This window comes from Sciurus vulgaris, assembly GCF_902686455.1.
Source record: "Sciurus vulgaris genome assembly, contig: HiC_scaffold_280_arrow_ctg1, whole genome shotgun sequence".
Lineage (NCBI taxonomy): Eukaryota > Metazoa > Chordata > Mammalia > Rodentia > Sciuridae > Sciurus > Sciurus vulgaris.
In genome coordinates, this window is record NW_027632772.1 from 71,223 (window position 1) to 87,859 (window position 16,637).

The window sequence follows — 16,637 nt, forward strand, 5'->3', positions numbered from 1 at the left end:
TCCTAAATGGAGTGGTGCATCCCTCCAGTCCCTGAAGCTCCTGGCAATGCTCCAGGGAACCCAGACACTTCCCAGACAAAAGGGGTACACAAGGCCACCTGCCACTCTATGCATGGTGGTGGTGTGGGTGGGTGGGAGTGAGGAAGTTGGCCAGACAGCTGCAGAGTGATGCTGCAGGAATCATGGGGTTCCCAGCTGTTGTTCCCAGCCTGCAACACCAACCTCTCCCCAGCATGGCTCTCACAGCTGGCCCTGTTGCAGGGGACCAGAGTTGTGGGTGCTGAAGGCCAAGATGGGCCTCAAGGGCTATGTTCTGTTGTCCCCACTGTGGACCTGACCTGACCCTGCACCCTCCTTCTTCTTCTTCAGATGCTGGATGCTATTCCCTCTCACTCACTTGGTGGTCCATAAGCTAAGTCACTTCCTGACTCAGCAGGAGGGTGAGGCAGGGCAGGAGCTTAGACAGCAACCTCATGTGAGCTGATACCCTGCCTCCTTGCCACACTGAACTTAACACTCTGAGATAATGCCAGTCGACCTGCAGAGACTCGAAAGGCACGTCACCCCCACCACATGGGCACGCTGGCACCATGCACACACCCCTGAGTGCATCTGTGTCAGCTTACTCACCCCTTCTCTCCATGCCTGTCTTTATGCACTCCTCTGGAAAGTCTTTCTTGTCCCTCTATTAAAGAGGAGTGCCCTCCCTATGCAAACGCACCCCTTCTCCCCATACCTTTTGTGATTTTCCTCATCATATGCTCCACCTAAAGCAGGATTCCTTCTCTGTGCATCTCTCTGTTTTCCTATTCTTTTCCAAGAATATCAACTTCAGGAGAGCAGGAATTCTGACACTCATTGCCTGACCCCAAGCCCACAAAAAACCTGGCTTGTAGCAGGAGCTGAGTACAGTATGCATATATAAGCAGTCACTAAGAAACTTCAAGCTCTGGTGTAGATTCATAAGGAAGAACCTTCTATGGACCAGAGAGCTTTCACTGCTGGATCTCTCCTCTCCCATGTTGCCCTCTGATTTTATTGCAGTGGGTCAGAGTTTCAGTAGACCTTCTGTTCCAGCAGCTACTGCAGACCTGAGATTCCCCATATCCAGGTCCCTGTGATCATGCTAGAGAGCCTCTGCAGAGCTTATATGAAAGAGGGGCTCACTGTGGGTGACCACAGGAACCAGGATGTGAACACACAACCGAAGTCAAAGGCAATGCTGATGAGTGAGATGCCTTCCATGTGTCATACCTGAAATCCCACTACTTATGTAAGTACTACTGCTGACCTGTGTAAGCCACTTAGCAATATGGCAGGAGATATGAACCCGAGAGAAGGAACTGTCCTCCGGCAGGAAGACTTGACAACAGTGCATTTGCTCAGATGTCTTTCTTGCCCACTGGAAATCTCCATTTTCAGTGACCATCCAGGGAGAGGTGAAGGACTCAGAAGGCATGATAATTCTGTAGAGAACTGCCCCACTGGTGGCTACATGGTGTGACCAAGGAGAACCTGGCTGCTAGACAGTCCTGTGTGGCAGTGTATCTCTGCCACCCAGATGATGCTAAGTCCTTACATCATGTGCATGTTGGTCATGACCACTGAGGCTTCTCATTCTCATCTTCTGAAAACTTGCCCTCAAAGTTGAATGTGCCCTTTGACTTGCTCTAGCTGATACATGTGAATGGCATGATGTGTTACTTTTGGGGAGAACACTGCAGAGCTGGTGTGTGGTTCTCCAACATTCTCTTCCCTGTCACTGTGAACCTGAAACCTGATGTTCCATTGGTGATGGAGACTCTGAAGCTTGATTCTCAGGGTCAACTATCAACCAATCCCACTTAAATTCCCTACTCCAACATCTAATGTGTGGGAGAATTGAAGCCTTGGTTTGTGGAGAGCTGGGGAGTGTTTGTTACAGCAGCAACCCTACCTCTCCTGACTCTCATACAGAAAATATTCTCCTGTGATAACAGAGCTGGTGCCTTCCCATCTATTAACTCAAGTGATCACCCCTGCCAACTGAGAGCCTTATTTCACAGGTGAGTAAAAGTCCAGCAAGGCCAGGATCCAGCACTCATATGCAAAAACTGGCTGCATGCCCACCTCCTGCTTCCAAAGTAGATTTCTTTCCACGAGAGTGTGTCATCTTCTACCATGGAAGAAATTTGACTTCTCTGTTTCTCTAGAGCCTGTGGGGGGCCCTCAGCCTTGTTCAGGAACTGTGGACTACAGCATTGTAGGCCTATCATCCAATTATGAAACCAGAGTGATGAACACTTTTCTCCCATGCAAAGCAGGTTAGAGATCAGGCACCTATGAGCACACAGGAGAGTTCAGCACCTGTGGCCTGGTGAGGATGGAAGCCCAGGGACCTTGGGGTGGGTGGGGCAGCCTTGTCCCAGAATACTGACAGTCATTGGGGGTAATGTAAGATTGGACAGCCATCTGGAAGGCTTGGGATCCAGACCTGGCTCCATTGGCCTTGGTGAGTCACCTTCCTGGCCCACTTCCCAGATGAGGAATAAGTCTTCTGAGCTCCAGTGCTACTGTATATCAGCATCACCTGGGGAATTTTACAAAGACAAATATCCACTTACCTTCAGAGATCCTGATTCAGTGGCTTGGGGCAGCACAAAGCTTTTGGAAGGAGGTGACAAGGTGACTCACATGCCACAGTGTGGTTAATTCTGGAACACTGTTCTTTTTATCAGTGGTGGGTCATACCCCATGGATGATTTGCTCCTCTCAAGGGAATGTAGCCATTCCCAGCCCAGGTATCTCTCTGGAGAAAAATGTCTGAGGTCTCTGCAAGGACTGTGTAGCCACTCAAGACTGTGGAGCCACACAAGCTCCAGGGCACTGGGACCCCAAGACCTTCATGCCTACCTCCCTAGCAATGCCCCTGTGAATGGGCCATCTCTCTGGTGTGAGGAGCTGAAGGCACTGGAAGGCTGTGAGAAGAACAAATCCCAGTTGCAGCACAGGAGGCTGTGTGGCCAGGACACAGGAGTGCCATGGAGAAAGGTGTAGGTCATGTCCCACATGAATACTTGGCAGCAGTCACTGAGTCAATGGTGTGACCAAAGGCTCACCAGTCAGGCTGGAATGGAATGACATCCAGTGGACTTGTGATACTTGCCTGTAGCCTTGGGAATATTTGCGATAAGCAGAGTCACTGACCTTTTCATTGGTTGATGCAGAAGGAGCCTCCCCTCACGTAAGCAGCTGCATAGTCTATGTAAACAAAAGCTTTGTGCACAATAAATGGATTTTCCTTCACCACCACATCAAATGAGTCCCTGGTGTCTGTGTGTAGGTGACACCGTCACCCTCACCCCTCCAAGGAAGAAAGCCCATTCAATAAAAGGGTCCTACTGATCCTGCCTTGGATCTCACACTCTTCCCGAGTGCCACCCTCACTTCCTAGAAAACATACAATGTCCAGCATGTTCCAAGTGTTCATATCTGGCTCTCTCCAAGCCTTTCCCCAGGACCTCCTGAACTAGGCTATCACCAGCACATCAGCTGTGATTAGGATTGAGGAGAAACTCCTGCAATGCCACGGAATCCACAGAGAGGATTTCTGACAGCCTCTTGTCAGAACTCAAGGTGGCCCTTTGACTGGTGTGTGGTTGCTGGTCCCATCTGGCCCTCAGGCCAGATGCCTCAAAGGGCATAGCTATGGCTGCTTCAGATGGAGAGCACATTCCAGCTCCCACTAGTCCAGTGGAATTATGTAGCAAATTAGCCACCAATTAAAGCAGTCAAAGCTAAGGCTGTTCCTCATTGTCACTGGGCTGCTTCACAGTGCAGGGTCTGACAGCCTAATCTTGGTCCTGCTCCTCTGTGGTTTTCCGGAACTACCTAAGGAACAGTCAGGGTTGCAGGAGGGGTGTCATTCTCTGCAGGGCCTGGAAGCCTTAGCAGGTTCCTGACTGCCTTCACTCTTCTTGGTGGTGGGTAGCCTCATGGAGTCCCCATCTGCTCCATACTATGCACTGCCAGGGATTTTCAGGTTTTGCCTGGAATCCTGGCCCCATAAGCCTCACCTGCATCTTCACCATGGTCTCTGGATTGGGATTTGATAAGGATTGAAGAAGACTGGGTTCCCAAATTGTTGTATGTTCTGCCCATAATGAAAAAAAAAGCCTGTCCTCATGTCTCACTTAGGTTTCTACATCTTTCTACTTTCAAATATTATTTGATGAAATTTACCATTAATGAAGCCATTGCCCACCAATCAAGATGAGGAAGGGGGCCAAGGGGCAGCTATGGAAGAAGTTGGGTGAACATGAGGAACAGGAAGGAGTTGTACCAGGGTACCAATGATTCCTGCACACTACTGAAGAACTGGGTCCAAGCCCCTGACATTACAGCTGTTGCTAACACAGGAACCAGGGTACCTAAAAAGCCCTGCCTGTAAGAGGAAAATGTCAGATTAAAAAGCAATCACCTCCTAGCCCTGAAAGACAGATCATTTTAACAATCTTTCTATAAAGGTTTCTGAACAATGAATTATTAACTCCAGAAGTTGTTTTACCCAGATGGCCTGCCCAGAAAGAAGAATGAAAAAAAATGACAAGTTGTCATTTAGGGTCATATTTCTATGGAAGCTGGAGTGATACCTTTGAATTGCAGTGTGCAGTGATGGGCCACATAAGTATTAGTATGGACACTTAGTTACAACTTCCATAGGGCTGATATGGCTTTGAGGTGTCAGACCAAGGATGGTAGCAGGGGTTCAATCTGCACAGAGTCCAGGATCTGGGGCCTGAGAGGGTGGGTCATGGGAGGAGGAGCTAGGACAGCCTAGGGCAGGTCCACTGGCCTGAACCAATTTCAATTCCATCACCAATGGGTCCTAAGATCCTATCCACCCAGTTGCATCAAGATAACCAGGACATAGGTGGACAGTTTGAGGGGGCTGATTCCAGTCTGGGGCCTCTTGGCTCACCTCCACAGTGGAGCACTAGAAGCGCCATCTCCATTCTTCTTCCATAGAAATAGATGTATATATCTGGGCCTGTCTCCACAGCCTACCTCAGACCATGCTCATGGGGAAGCTCTGCCCAGAAGAAAGGCGAAGGTCTCTCCTTAGGTTGACTGTTGCTTGCAGAGTGGATTAGCCCAGTATAGAACTCGCTTTAGAAAACCAGTCTGAGATTTATTTGATACAACCTCAACAGCACATCAACCAAAACTGACAAGTGCATTCATATCTAATTAAAATCCTCTGAACATCCAAGAAAATAATCAATTAAGTCAAGAGACAATCTCCGAAAGGAGGAAAGATATTTGGAAGCTTTTCATCATGCCCAGAATCTCTAAGGAATTCAAACATTTCCACAGGAAAAACAACAAGCAAACAAACAAAAGCACACTAAACAATGGACCAATGTTCTACGTAGACATTTTTCAAAAGCAGACCCATGAGTTATGCCACCTCAGGGTCCTGGTGGGAGGTCACCCAGATGCCCAACTATGGGATCTGGTCAGGATGACCTGCAAGCTACCCTGACCCATGCCACTGGCACTTACAAGCTGTGAATATTCAAGGTCCACAGGGGTCTGGGCCCCAAAAAAGCAAAGGAAAAAAATTCTGAGAACAGGAACAGAAGGCTTGGGCTGGGGTTTTGGCTCAGTGGTACAGCACTCTCCTAGCATGCATGAGGTCATGGGTTTGAGCCTCAGAACCACATTAAAAAAAATAAAATAAAGGAACAGAAGGCTGGGAGCAAGGCCAACCCCCTTGGGGACAAGTCTCCAATGACTTTTGGGGCCAAGAAGCCAGCGGCAACCTAAGAGGAAGAGACCTATGCTGGGATGGCAGAGCCAGACTCTCTTTGCCCTGGAGGCTCTGCAACAGTTCTACAGGAAAAGACCCAGCAGGCCAGGGACCAGGGCAGCCCTAAGAAGCTGTCCACTGCTCTCCTGGATAAAAGGCAATGGAGAAAGTAGGAGCTGGACCAAAGGGATCCTGGTGGGACAGAGAAGGCAACAAAGATAGAGGAGGCAATCAGGCTTCCCTGGAGGTGGCCTGCATGGAGCCACGGAGCTGGTGCTCATCTTCATTAAGGTGGAGGTGTGTGAGGTGGCACCAGTCAGTAAGGCCCAGTGCAGGAAAGAGAAGCAGCAGAAGATGAAGGGAACATCACAACGGTGACACTCCAGAACTGCCTGCAGGTGCTGGAGTGCCAGCAGTCACAGCAAGGCCCATTGGAAGAGCTGCACAGGGAGCAGGATGCAGGGCAGGTCCAGGATCTGGAGACCAAGATGAAATGGACCACCTGGCTGAGCAAGATGTACTGTGTGATGATCTGCAGCAATGTGTGCCTGCAGCTGGAGACCTTGAAACACAAGGGGAAGACTTGGGTGCAGCCACACCAGTGGAAGAAGTGTTCAGCCACATGGTGGAGAATGCAGCAGACTCAGTACAAGCAGCACCAGAACCTGCTCAAGATCAAGGTGGCTAGGTGGAGTGGTGCCTGCACAAGGTCTGGAGGAAGGGCTGTATGGCTGCAGGTACTAGAGTGGCCAGTCTTGCCTGAGAAGCTACACACTGCACCTAGGTCCCTCACCAGCTCCCCTGCAGGACACCTCCTCACCCTGACTGGTGTCTCTGAGAGGCTCGAGGTTCCCCCAGTGATGTGTGATGCTGGGCACATCCCCAAGGAAGCCAGACACAGTCCTAGGCTCCCCAGAACTCTCCACGAGTGCACACAATGTGCCCAGGAGAATGTTGTTTCAGTGTGGTTGCTGAACAGACCACACCCTCAGACTCTGGGGAGGTGTGAACCAGATGGGCATCTGGGTTCCAGGAGAGCTTCCCTGGTCTGCAGGGTCATTGTAAGTAGACTGGAGTGGAAGGGGTAGGGATTGTGGCATGAGGCACTCTCATAGAAACTCCTGCTTCCCATGGGTTCCCAGGGGCCACAGGCAGAAAGCAAAGGGCCCTGGCCAACTGCCTCATCAGTTCAAAAGTCAGCAGGAAGGGATTCAGTCCAAAGGATCTTATTGACTCCCACAACTGGGGAGAAGCCAAGAAAGGCAGGAATGGCTCCTCTGGGGTGCAACAGCAGGCCTCCTGGTGTTCCCTGTTTCCACCCTTTTTAAGTCTTTTTCTCCTGTTCCCCAGAATTCCCTGAACAATGTCCTTAGAGCTCAAACCCCAAAGAGAGAAAGGGAGCTGCACCTCCCCAATGGGTATGACTCAGTTTGCAGAGTTAACGAGGCAGTTGTGAGGTTGAGGCTGTGGGGCAGTGATAAGTGTGTCTTGGCACCCTCCTGGATGCTCCTAGCCAGGCCCATGGGAGTGACTCAGTGTGCAAGGCCATCTCTGGGCAGTTGCTGGCTCAAGAGCAGACATGAGGGAGATTTAAAACTGCATGTGCAGCCAGGGCAGGATGGTGAAGGAGAAAGTCAGGGGCAGGTTCAGGTCCAGACAGAAGAGTAAAGATGGTTCACCAAGAAACTCAACTGCCTAGCTGACCAAAGTGCTTGTGGACATGAAGGGGGAATCCAACAGAAAGAGCAAGATGCATGGTATTATGGTTTGGATGTGAGGTGTCCCCTAAAAGCTCACATTTGAGACAATGCAGGAAGGTTCAGAGGAGAAATGATTGGGTTGTGAGAGTCTTAACCCAATCAGTGAATTCATCCCTGATGGGATTAACTGATGTGGTAAGGTGTGGTAGGATCAGATGGGAATTGGGGCACGGCTATGAGGTATATATTTTGTATCTGGAGAGTAGAGTCTCTCTCTGCTTCCTGATGATGCAAGCTGCTTCCCTCTGCCACACTCTTCCATCTTGATGTTCAGCCACACCTTGGACCCTGAGGAATATAGCTGGCCTTCTGTGGAGCCATGAGCTCTCAAATAAGCCTTTCTTCCTCTACAATTGTGCTGGTCAGATTATTTAGTCACAGCAGTGAACAATCTGACTAGAACACATGGGCTTGGTGGTATCAGTGAGGAATATGGGGAGTGTGGAGGGGGAGGTGATAGAAAGAGGAAGAAGCCTCTGAAGAGAACAAGTCAGTAATTTTTCTGTTGACTACCCTGCTCTTGGAAGGAGTCTGTTACTTTGTAATCTTTGCTTTGCAAAAACATGCTGCTCATTTGTTACATTTGTGCCCTGTTTTTCAATTCACTGCTGAATGTACCCTCAGGACCAAAGGCAGGAAGATCCCCTGAGCCCTGGAGTTTGGGGCCAGAATAAATAACACAATACCCCCACCCCCACCCCCTCCTAAAAACGGGAGTTGAATGCAGGCTTTGGAGGCCACAGTCAAGGGAAGTCAAAGGTGCAGGGCCTCTGGGAAGTGTTTCCACATGGGCTCAGAGACAGGATGGGTGGGTCAAGCAAAATGTTTATAATCAGTAACTTCTGGCCTAGGGATATCTTATATGTTTAGTAAATGGCAAACAAAAAAGTAACTGATTTTATATCAATGAATTAGAATAATAAAATGTTTGAGCTCATTTCAATTTAATAATGTGGGTACTTGGATGGTTTATCTTCTAAATTCATTGGTGGTTAATGCAACCAAGTGTCTGGGCTTCCCAGGAAAGTTTTCCTTCTTTTTTTTTAATATTTATTTTTATTATAAACAAATGGGATACATGTTGATTCTCTGTACATGGAGTAAAGGCATACCATTTGTGTAATCATACATTTACATAGGGTAATGTTGTTTGATTCATTCTGTTATTTTCCCCCTACTCTCTCACCCCTCCCACCCCTCTTTTCCCTCTATACAGTCCCTCCTTTCTCCATTCTTACTCCCCCCATTATGTGCCATCATCCATCTATCAGCAAGATCATTCTTCCTTTGTTTGTTTTTTTTTTTTGGGGGGGGGGTTGGCTTATCTCACTTAGCATGATATTCTCCAGATAAGTTTTCCTTCTGAGTGAGAAATTTACAGATACTGATTCCCCACCTGTTCTTCACTAAGTCAGGGTGACTCTAGCAATAGGCTGTGTCAGTGATTGACCTGACCTGTCTCACCCCAACTCTGTCTTTCTGTTTTTCTTTCCATTCCTTTAAAAGAAGCCTAAAAGTAGAAGAACTGAAAAATGTTCTCTTATAAAAAGAAAATGAAGAGAAGCAAAAAGAAAACAAACATCCATTCATGAAATTATATTTCCCAGGGTTATTGGAGGTGTAACTATGTTACCTAAGTAATTTATCTGCGTATCCAACTTATTTGGGGTAGAGATTTTCTCATAGTAAAGAAGATGATAAGATGGCAATATCAGTATCAATGTGATCCTTCCACATCTCAGTTGGGACATTGCTGCTAGTCTTAGTATACAAATAGAATGTTCAACAAGGAATGTCAATTACCTCATACAGGAGACAGAGAACTAGTGCATAAAAGGAAACTAACAAAATTATACAAGGCTATGCTCCCTGTGCCAAAGTCTCAGCCTTTGGATAAGAATACACTGAGCCAGGGCTGACACATATAAACACTGCTTCCTGCTGCCATCCCTGGTGTCTTGTGTCTCTGTCCAAACATCCTACCACAATTTCAGTTGGGCCACTACCCCTCACTGTCCTGAAACCATCTGTTTGAACTCCGAATCACAGCAACTCAAACCTTAACCTAATTATAACAAGCTTCCAGGAGCCAGTCCTTAACACCATGGTGTATTAATGATTTCTTCAACAGGTACAGGGCCTGCATTCATATCTTTCCTGAGTGCACAGTGCTTGTCTGTCTCTGCCCAAGGGTTTTGCATGAGCCTTGCACACATTTCTTGCCCAATAGACTTGGATTCCCTTTTAGGGTCAGCTCCAGGTGCCCAAGCCTCACAGCTTTCAAGACACTGCATCATACATTTTTGGACAGTGAGGGTGGACTGATGCACCCCTCACAGGACAGTCCTCAGTTCTGGGCAGAGGCATCCCCTTGCCAGGGCCTGCAGGAAGAGAACAGGCTAGTGAAGCATGGTAATGGGAGAGAGGTTGACCACATCAAGCTTCTTCCTTCCTGAGGCCCCATTCAGGCCCCACATCTCCGGCCCCATGTGGACTAGCCACAGCTTGGATTCTTTGCAGTGTTCACAACGTGCTCTTCATGCTCTGCATGTCTGGCACCTCTTCCCAGGTCTGGCTGGTGCCCACATGTGGAAAGGATGGGCACCATGGGAGGATCCAGGCAGGAGCCTTTGGTGTGGTGTAGGGAGCAGGCCTGGCAGGAACCTTGGAAGTGCACCTGTGGTGCAGAAAGTACAACCTTCCTGAGTACAGATGTTGGGCTGCAGCTTGGAGAACTGCACCAAGAAAGGTAGGAGCACTGGACAGTGTCTTCTGCAGTCAGGGAGCCCAGCAACCCACTGGCCTCTGGTCTCCCTTCACCCAACACCTTCTCAGTGGATGGTCCAAGAAATCTTTCCTTTCCAAATTTAAGGGTCTCATCCAACCTGCACCCAGCCCTGTCCTCCTACATATCTGCTGGTACTGTGTAGGAGGAAACTGGAATCCTGAGAGGTCTCTGTCCACCCTCTTAAAGCTCTGGAGTCCTTTTAGTTGAGGGGCACACAAGTCATGCTGTGAATCAAAGGACACTTGGGTTCCAGCAGGGGAGAAACTGAGCAAGCTAGATCCACAGCCAAGGAGCACATGCAGGCTGAGGTCCCTGCCTCTGGAACAGCATGTCCACAACCTCGCTTTCAGGAAAGTGTTCTGTGGAATTGAGTTAGGTGGCAGTGAATAAGATGTTCTATCTGAAAATCCAACACCAGCAAGTTGCCCCAGTCCCCAGGTAGGGAGCTCCTTCATTAGTAGGGGTGCTCTGCAGTAAGAGCATTGGTCCAGAAAACATCTATCATTCTAGGGGGGCTGGTGTTGGCAGAAGCTGTGTGTCTGCTATGAAAAGGAAGCCCAGGACACCTGGTGTACCAGAGGTCACACCAGGAATGAGAGGAAAGTTCTCGGCACCTTGAGGAGAAGGGATGAGGGGAAATGTGATGACTGGGGTGGGCCTGTGAATGAGTGCAGGGGAGAGGGGAGGCTCAGGCCCAGGTAGATGGTTGCAGACAGCACTGAGCTCAGTGCTTTGCACACAGCTCCTGTGGCTAAGGATGCAACCAATGGGGTGTTCAGAAGGAAAATCTATGTGGTTGTGATGTAGGTCTCCTCTCTAGGGTAAGCTCTTACTGTCCTACTGTGCAGGTGAATGGGACACTGCGCTCTATACTCTGGGCTCTGGGCTTTGTGAAATGAGCTCTGGTCTGGCCAGTGTGCTCTGTGCTCTGTGCTCTGTCTCTGTTCTGGCTCTGTTTCTGAGCTCTGGGCTCTGAGCTCTGTGTTCTGACTTTGTATTCTGGGTCTGAGTTCTGAGTTCTATGCTCTGTGCTCTCTGCTCAGTGCTCTTGTCTCTTTGCTCTGGCTCTGTGTTCTGGCTCTGTTTTCTGTGCTCTGTGCTCTGTGCTCTGTGCTCTGCTGGGCTGTGGGCACTGAGATCTGTTCCTGTACTCAGGATCTGGGCTCTGGGCTCTGTGCTCTGTGCTCTGGTCTCTGTGCACTGTGCACTGCACAGTGTGCTCTATGGTCTGTTCTCTGTGCTCTGTGCTCTGCAATCAGTTCTCTGGGATTTCTGCTCTGGGCTTTGGCAATGGACTCTGTCTCCATACTCTGGATCTGTGCTCTTTGCTCTGTCTCTGTACTCTGAGTCCTGGTTCAATGCTCTGTGCCCTGTGTGCTGGCTGTGTGCTCTGTGCTCTGGGCTCTGTTCTCTGTGCTCTGGGCTCTTCATTCTGAGCTCTGGGCTCTGGGTCTGGGCTCTGTGCTTTGTGCACTGTGCTCTGTGCACTGACTCTGTGCTCTGTGCTCTTGGTCTGCACTGTGTGCTCCTGGATCTGTTCTTTGGGCTCTGGTTCTGGGCTTTATCTCAATATTCTGGGTCAGGGCTCTGTGCTCTGTCTCTGTACTCTGGGTCTTGGCTCTGTTCTCCATGCTTTGTGCTCTGCCTTCTGTGCTCTGTGGTCTTCACTCTGTACTTTGAGCTCTGTACTCGGGGCTCTGGCTATGGGCACTGTCTTGGACTGTGGGTCTGGGCTCTGTGCTTTGTGCACTGTATTTGACTCTTTGCTCTGCACTCTGCACTCGGGGCTCTGGCCTCTGTCTCTGTGCTCTGCAATCTGTGCTCTAGGCTTTGGCTCTGTGCTCTGCACTCTGCACTCTGGGCTCTGTGTCCTGCACTCTGCCCTCTGTGCTCTGACTCTGGGCTCTGTCTCTGTGCTCTGGGCTTTGTGCGCTGTACTCTGTGCTCTTGGCTCTGGTAACTGTGCTGTGTTCTGGGCTCTTTCTCACTGCTCTGGTTCTGGGGCTCAGGCTCTGGCCTCTGGCTCTGTGCTCTATACACTGTGCTCTGCACTCTGCATTCTGGACTCTGGCTCTGGGCTATGTGTCAATACCCTGGATCTGGGCTCTGAACTCTGTCTTTGTACACTGAATTCTGGCTTTGTGCTCTGTGCCCTGTGCTCTGCACTCTGCGCTCTGGGCTCTGGATCTGGGCTCCTGCTCTTTTCTCTGTGCTCTGTACTCTGCGCTCTGTGCTCTGGTGCTGTGCTCTGCACTGTGCTCTCTGGGCTCTGGCTCTGTACTCTGGCTCTATGCTGTGGTCTCTAGTTACTGTGCTCTGTCTCTGTACTCTGTCTCTGGCTATGAGCACTGGGCTTTCTGCTTTTTGCTCTGGACTCTGTGCTTTGTGCTCTGCACTCTGCGCTCTGGGCTCTGGAGCTGGGCTCCTGCTCTGTGCTCTGTACTCTGTGTTCTGGGCTCTGTACTCTGCACTCTGGGCTCTGGATCTGGGCTCCTGCACTGTTCTCTGTGCTCTATTCTCTGTGCTCTGTGCTCTGGGCTCTGTGTTCTGGGCTCTGGCTCTGGACTCTGTCTCAATACTCTGGGTCTGGGCTCTAAACTCTGTTTGTACTTTGGGTCCTGGTTCTGTCCTCTGTTCTCTGCCCTGTGCATTCTGGTCTCTGCCTCTGGGCTCCTGCTCTGTTCTCTGTGATCTGTGCTCTGGCTATGTGATCTTGCTTTGTGCTCTGCAGTGTGTACTCTGGGTTCTGGTTCTGTGCTCTGATTCTGTGCTCTGTGATCTGTGCTCTGCACTCTGCACTCTGGTCTCTGGCTCTGTTTTCTGGCAATTTGTTCTTGCTCTGTGTCCTGAAATCTGCACTATGGTCTCTGGCTCTGGGTTCTGGCTCTGCTCTGTGCTCTGTGGCTCTGGTCACTGTGCTCTGCTCTCTGTGATCTCTCTCTGGAGTCTGGGTCTTGTCTCTGTGGTTTGTGCTCTCTCTTCTGGTTCTTTCTCAGTGCTCTGCACTCTGCACTCTGAGTTCTGGTTTCTGGGTTCTGTTTTCTGGGCTATGTGCTCTGCTCTCTGTGCTCTGCACTCTGTGGCTCTATGCTCTGCGCTCTCTGATCTGAACTCTGCACTCTGGGCTCTGGCTCTGGGCTCCTGCTCTGTACTCTGTGCTCTGCATTCTGTGCTGTGGCCCTGTGCTCTGGGCTCTGGTCTGGCCTCTGTCTCTGTACTCTGGGTCTTGTCTCTGTGCTGTCTCTTCTATCTCAGTCTCTGTGCTCTGTGCTCTGTACTCTGTGTCCTGGGCTCTGGCTTGGGGCTCCTGCTTGCTCTGTGCTGTTCTCTGGCTCTGTGCTCTTTGCTCTGGCTCTGTGCTCTATGTATTCTGTGTCCTGGCTCTATGCTCTGTGCTTTGCACTATGCGCTTTGGGTTCTGTGCTCTGTACTCTTTGCTCCGAACTTCACACTCTGGGTTCTGGCTCTGGGCTCCTGGTCTGCACTCTGTGCTCTGCACTCTAGTCGGGGCTTTGTGCTCTATGCTCTCTGCTCTGTGCTCTGGGCTCTGACTCTGGGTTCTGTGTCTGTACGTTGGGCCTTGTCTCTGTGCTTTGTGCTAGTTCTTCTATCTCAGTCTCTGTGCTCTCTGCTTTGCATTCTGTATCCTGGGCTCTGTCTCCAGTCTCTGTGCTCTCTGCTCTGTCTATGTGATCTGGCTCTGTGCTCTGTAGTCTGTGCTCTGGGCTCTGGATCTGTGCTCTATGCTCTGCCCTCTCTGCTCTGACACTGGGCTCTGCACTCTGCATTTAGGGCTGTGGTTCTGTGCTCTCTCTCTGTATTCTGGCCCTGGATCTGAGCTCTGGACACTGCATTCTGTATTCTAGTCTCTGTACTCTGTGCTCTGTTCTCTGTGTTCCTGTCTGTGTGCTCTGTGCTTTGCACTCTGCACTTTGCCCCTGGATCAGTAATTTGGCTCTGTGTTCTGTGCTCTGTTCTATGTGCTCTGGCTCTCTCCTCTGTACTCTGCACAATGCGCTCTGTGCTCATGCTCTGGGCTCTGTCTCTGTACTCAGGGTCTTGTTCTGTGTTTGTGCTGTCTCTTCTATCTCAGTCTCTGCGCTCTGTGGTCTGCACTCTGGCTCTGGGCTCCTGCTCTGTGCTCGTTGTTCTGCGCACTAGCTCTGGGCTCTATCTCTGTACTCTGTGTCCTGGCTCTATGCTCTGTTCTCTGCACTCTGTGGTCTGGGATCTGGCTATGTTTTCCTACCCTGTGCCCTGTGCCCTGTGGTCTGTGGTCTGTGCTTATGTCCTCTGGCTCTGTGCTCTGTGTCCTGTGCTCTGTGATCTTTGCTCTTTGCTCTGTGCCATGTGCTCTGTCTTCTAGTCTGGGCTCTGGCTCTGTGTACTCTACACTCTCCCCTGCGATTTGCACTCTGGTATCTGGCTCTGTGCTCTGGCAATTTGTTCTTTCCCTGGGTCCTGCAATCTGCACTGTGGTCTCTGGCTCTGGGCTCTGGCTCTCCTTTGTGCTCTGTGCTCTGGTCACTGTGCTCTGTTCCATGGGCTCTGTCTCTGTACTCTTGCTCTGTCTCTGAGCTCTGGCATCTGGGCTCTTTGTTCTGTCCCTGTACTCTGGGTGTGAGTTCTGTGCTCTGGTGCTGTGCTCTGTGCTCTGTGTTCTAGTCTGTGTGCTCTGGTCTCTGTACTCTGATGTCTCTGCTCTTTGCTTGTCTGTGGTCTCTGATCTTTGGTCTCTGTGCTCTGTTCTCTTTGCTGTGTCTGTGCTCTGCACTCTGTGCTCTGGGTTCTGCCTCTGTTCTTTGCACTCTCTGCTCTGTGCTCTCTGCTCTGGCTCCCTGCTCTGCACTGTGCTCTCTGGGCTCTGGGCCTGTGCTCTGGCTCTGTGCTCTGGTCTCTGGTCACTGTGCTCCGTGCTCTGTGCTGTCTCTACTCTGGCTCTAGCTATGAGCACTGGGCTCTGGGATCTGTGTTCTGTCTCTGTACTCTGGGCACATAAAGCACAGAGACAAGACCCAGAACACAAAGACAGAGGCCAGAGCCAGAGCCTAGAGCACAAAGCTTAGAACACAGAGTGCAGAGGACAGAGCACAGAGCACAGAGGCAGAGCAGAGAGCACAGAACACAGTGCACAGAGCCAAGACCCGGAGAACAGAGACAGATTTCAGAGCCCAGACCCATAATATTGAGACAGAGTCTAGAGCCAGAACCCACCGAACAGAGCACAGAGCACACAGCAGAGAGCACAGAGCACAGGGTCACAGCACAGAGCACACAGCAGAGAGCACAGTGTGCAGAGCACAGAGAGCAGAGCACAGTGACCACAGACCAGAGCTCAAAGCACAGACCCAGAGCACAGAACCAGAGTAGAGTCAGAGAACAGAGCACAGAACTGTGACCAGAGACCAGAGCATGGAGCACAGTCCCCAGTGCCCAGAGCACACAGCGCAGAACACAGAACACAGAGCACAGAGCACAGAGTGCAAAGCACAGAACACAGAGCAAAGAGAACAGAGACCAGAGACCAGAGCACAGAGACCAGAGGACAGAGGACAGAGCCAAGAGCCCAGACCCAGAGTACAGAGCCAGAGTACAAGGACAGAGCAAAGTGCGCACAGCCCAGTGACCTGACACCAGATCACAGAGCACAGAGCCAGAGCCCAGAACACATAGCCAGAGCACAGAGCACAGAGTTCAAAGCCCATAGCACAGAGACCAGAGCTCAGAGACACAGCACAGAGCACAAAGCATAGGGCAGGATCGCAGAGTGCAGAGCACAGAGCGCAGAGCACAGCGCACAGAGCACGGAGACAGAGCACTTAGCCCAGACCCAGAATAAGACACAGTGCCCAGAGCCAGAGCCCAGTGCACAGAGCCCAGAGAACAGAGCACAGAGCCTGAGTCCAGAGTCCAGGGTACAGAGCACAGAGCTGAGAGCCCAGACCCAGGGCTCTGGGCTCCTGCCCTGGCCTCTGCCTCTGTGTTCTGTGCTCTGTGCTCTGGGATCTGGTCCCTCTGCTCTGTGCTGTGTTTTATCACGATACTCTGTTTATGACACTGAGCTCTGGACTCTGGGCTCTAGGCTTCGTTTCTGTGCTCTGCACTCTGTTTTCTGTGCTCTGTGTAATGCTCTCTTCTGTGGATCTATGACCTCGGCTATGTATTCTTGGCTCTGGGCTCTGGGATGTGGGATTTGTGCTATGGTCTCTGGACTCTGTGTTCTGTGCTCTGTGCTCTGGTTTCTGTGCTTTGGGCTCTGTGCTGTGGCTCTGTGCTCTGGCTCTAGGTTTTGTCTCAA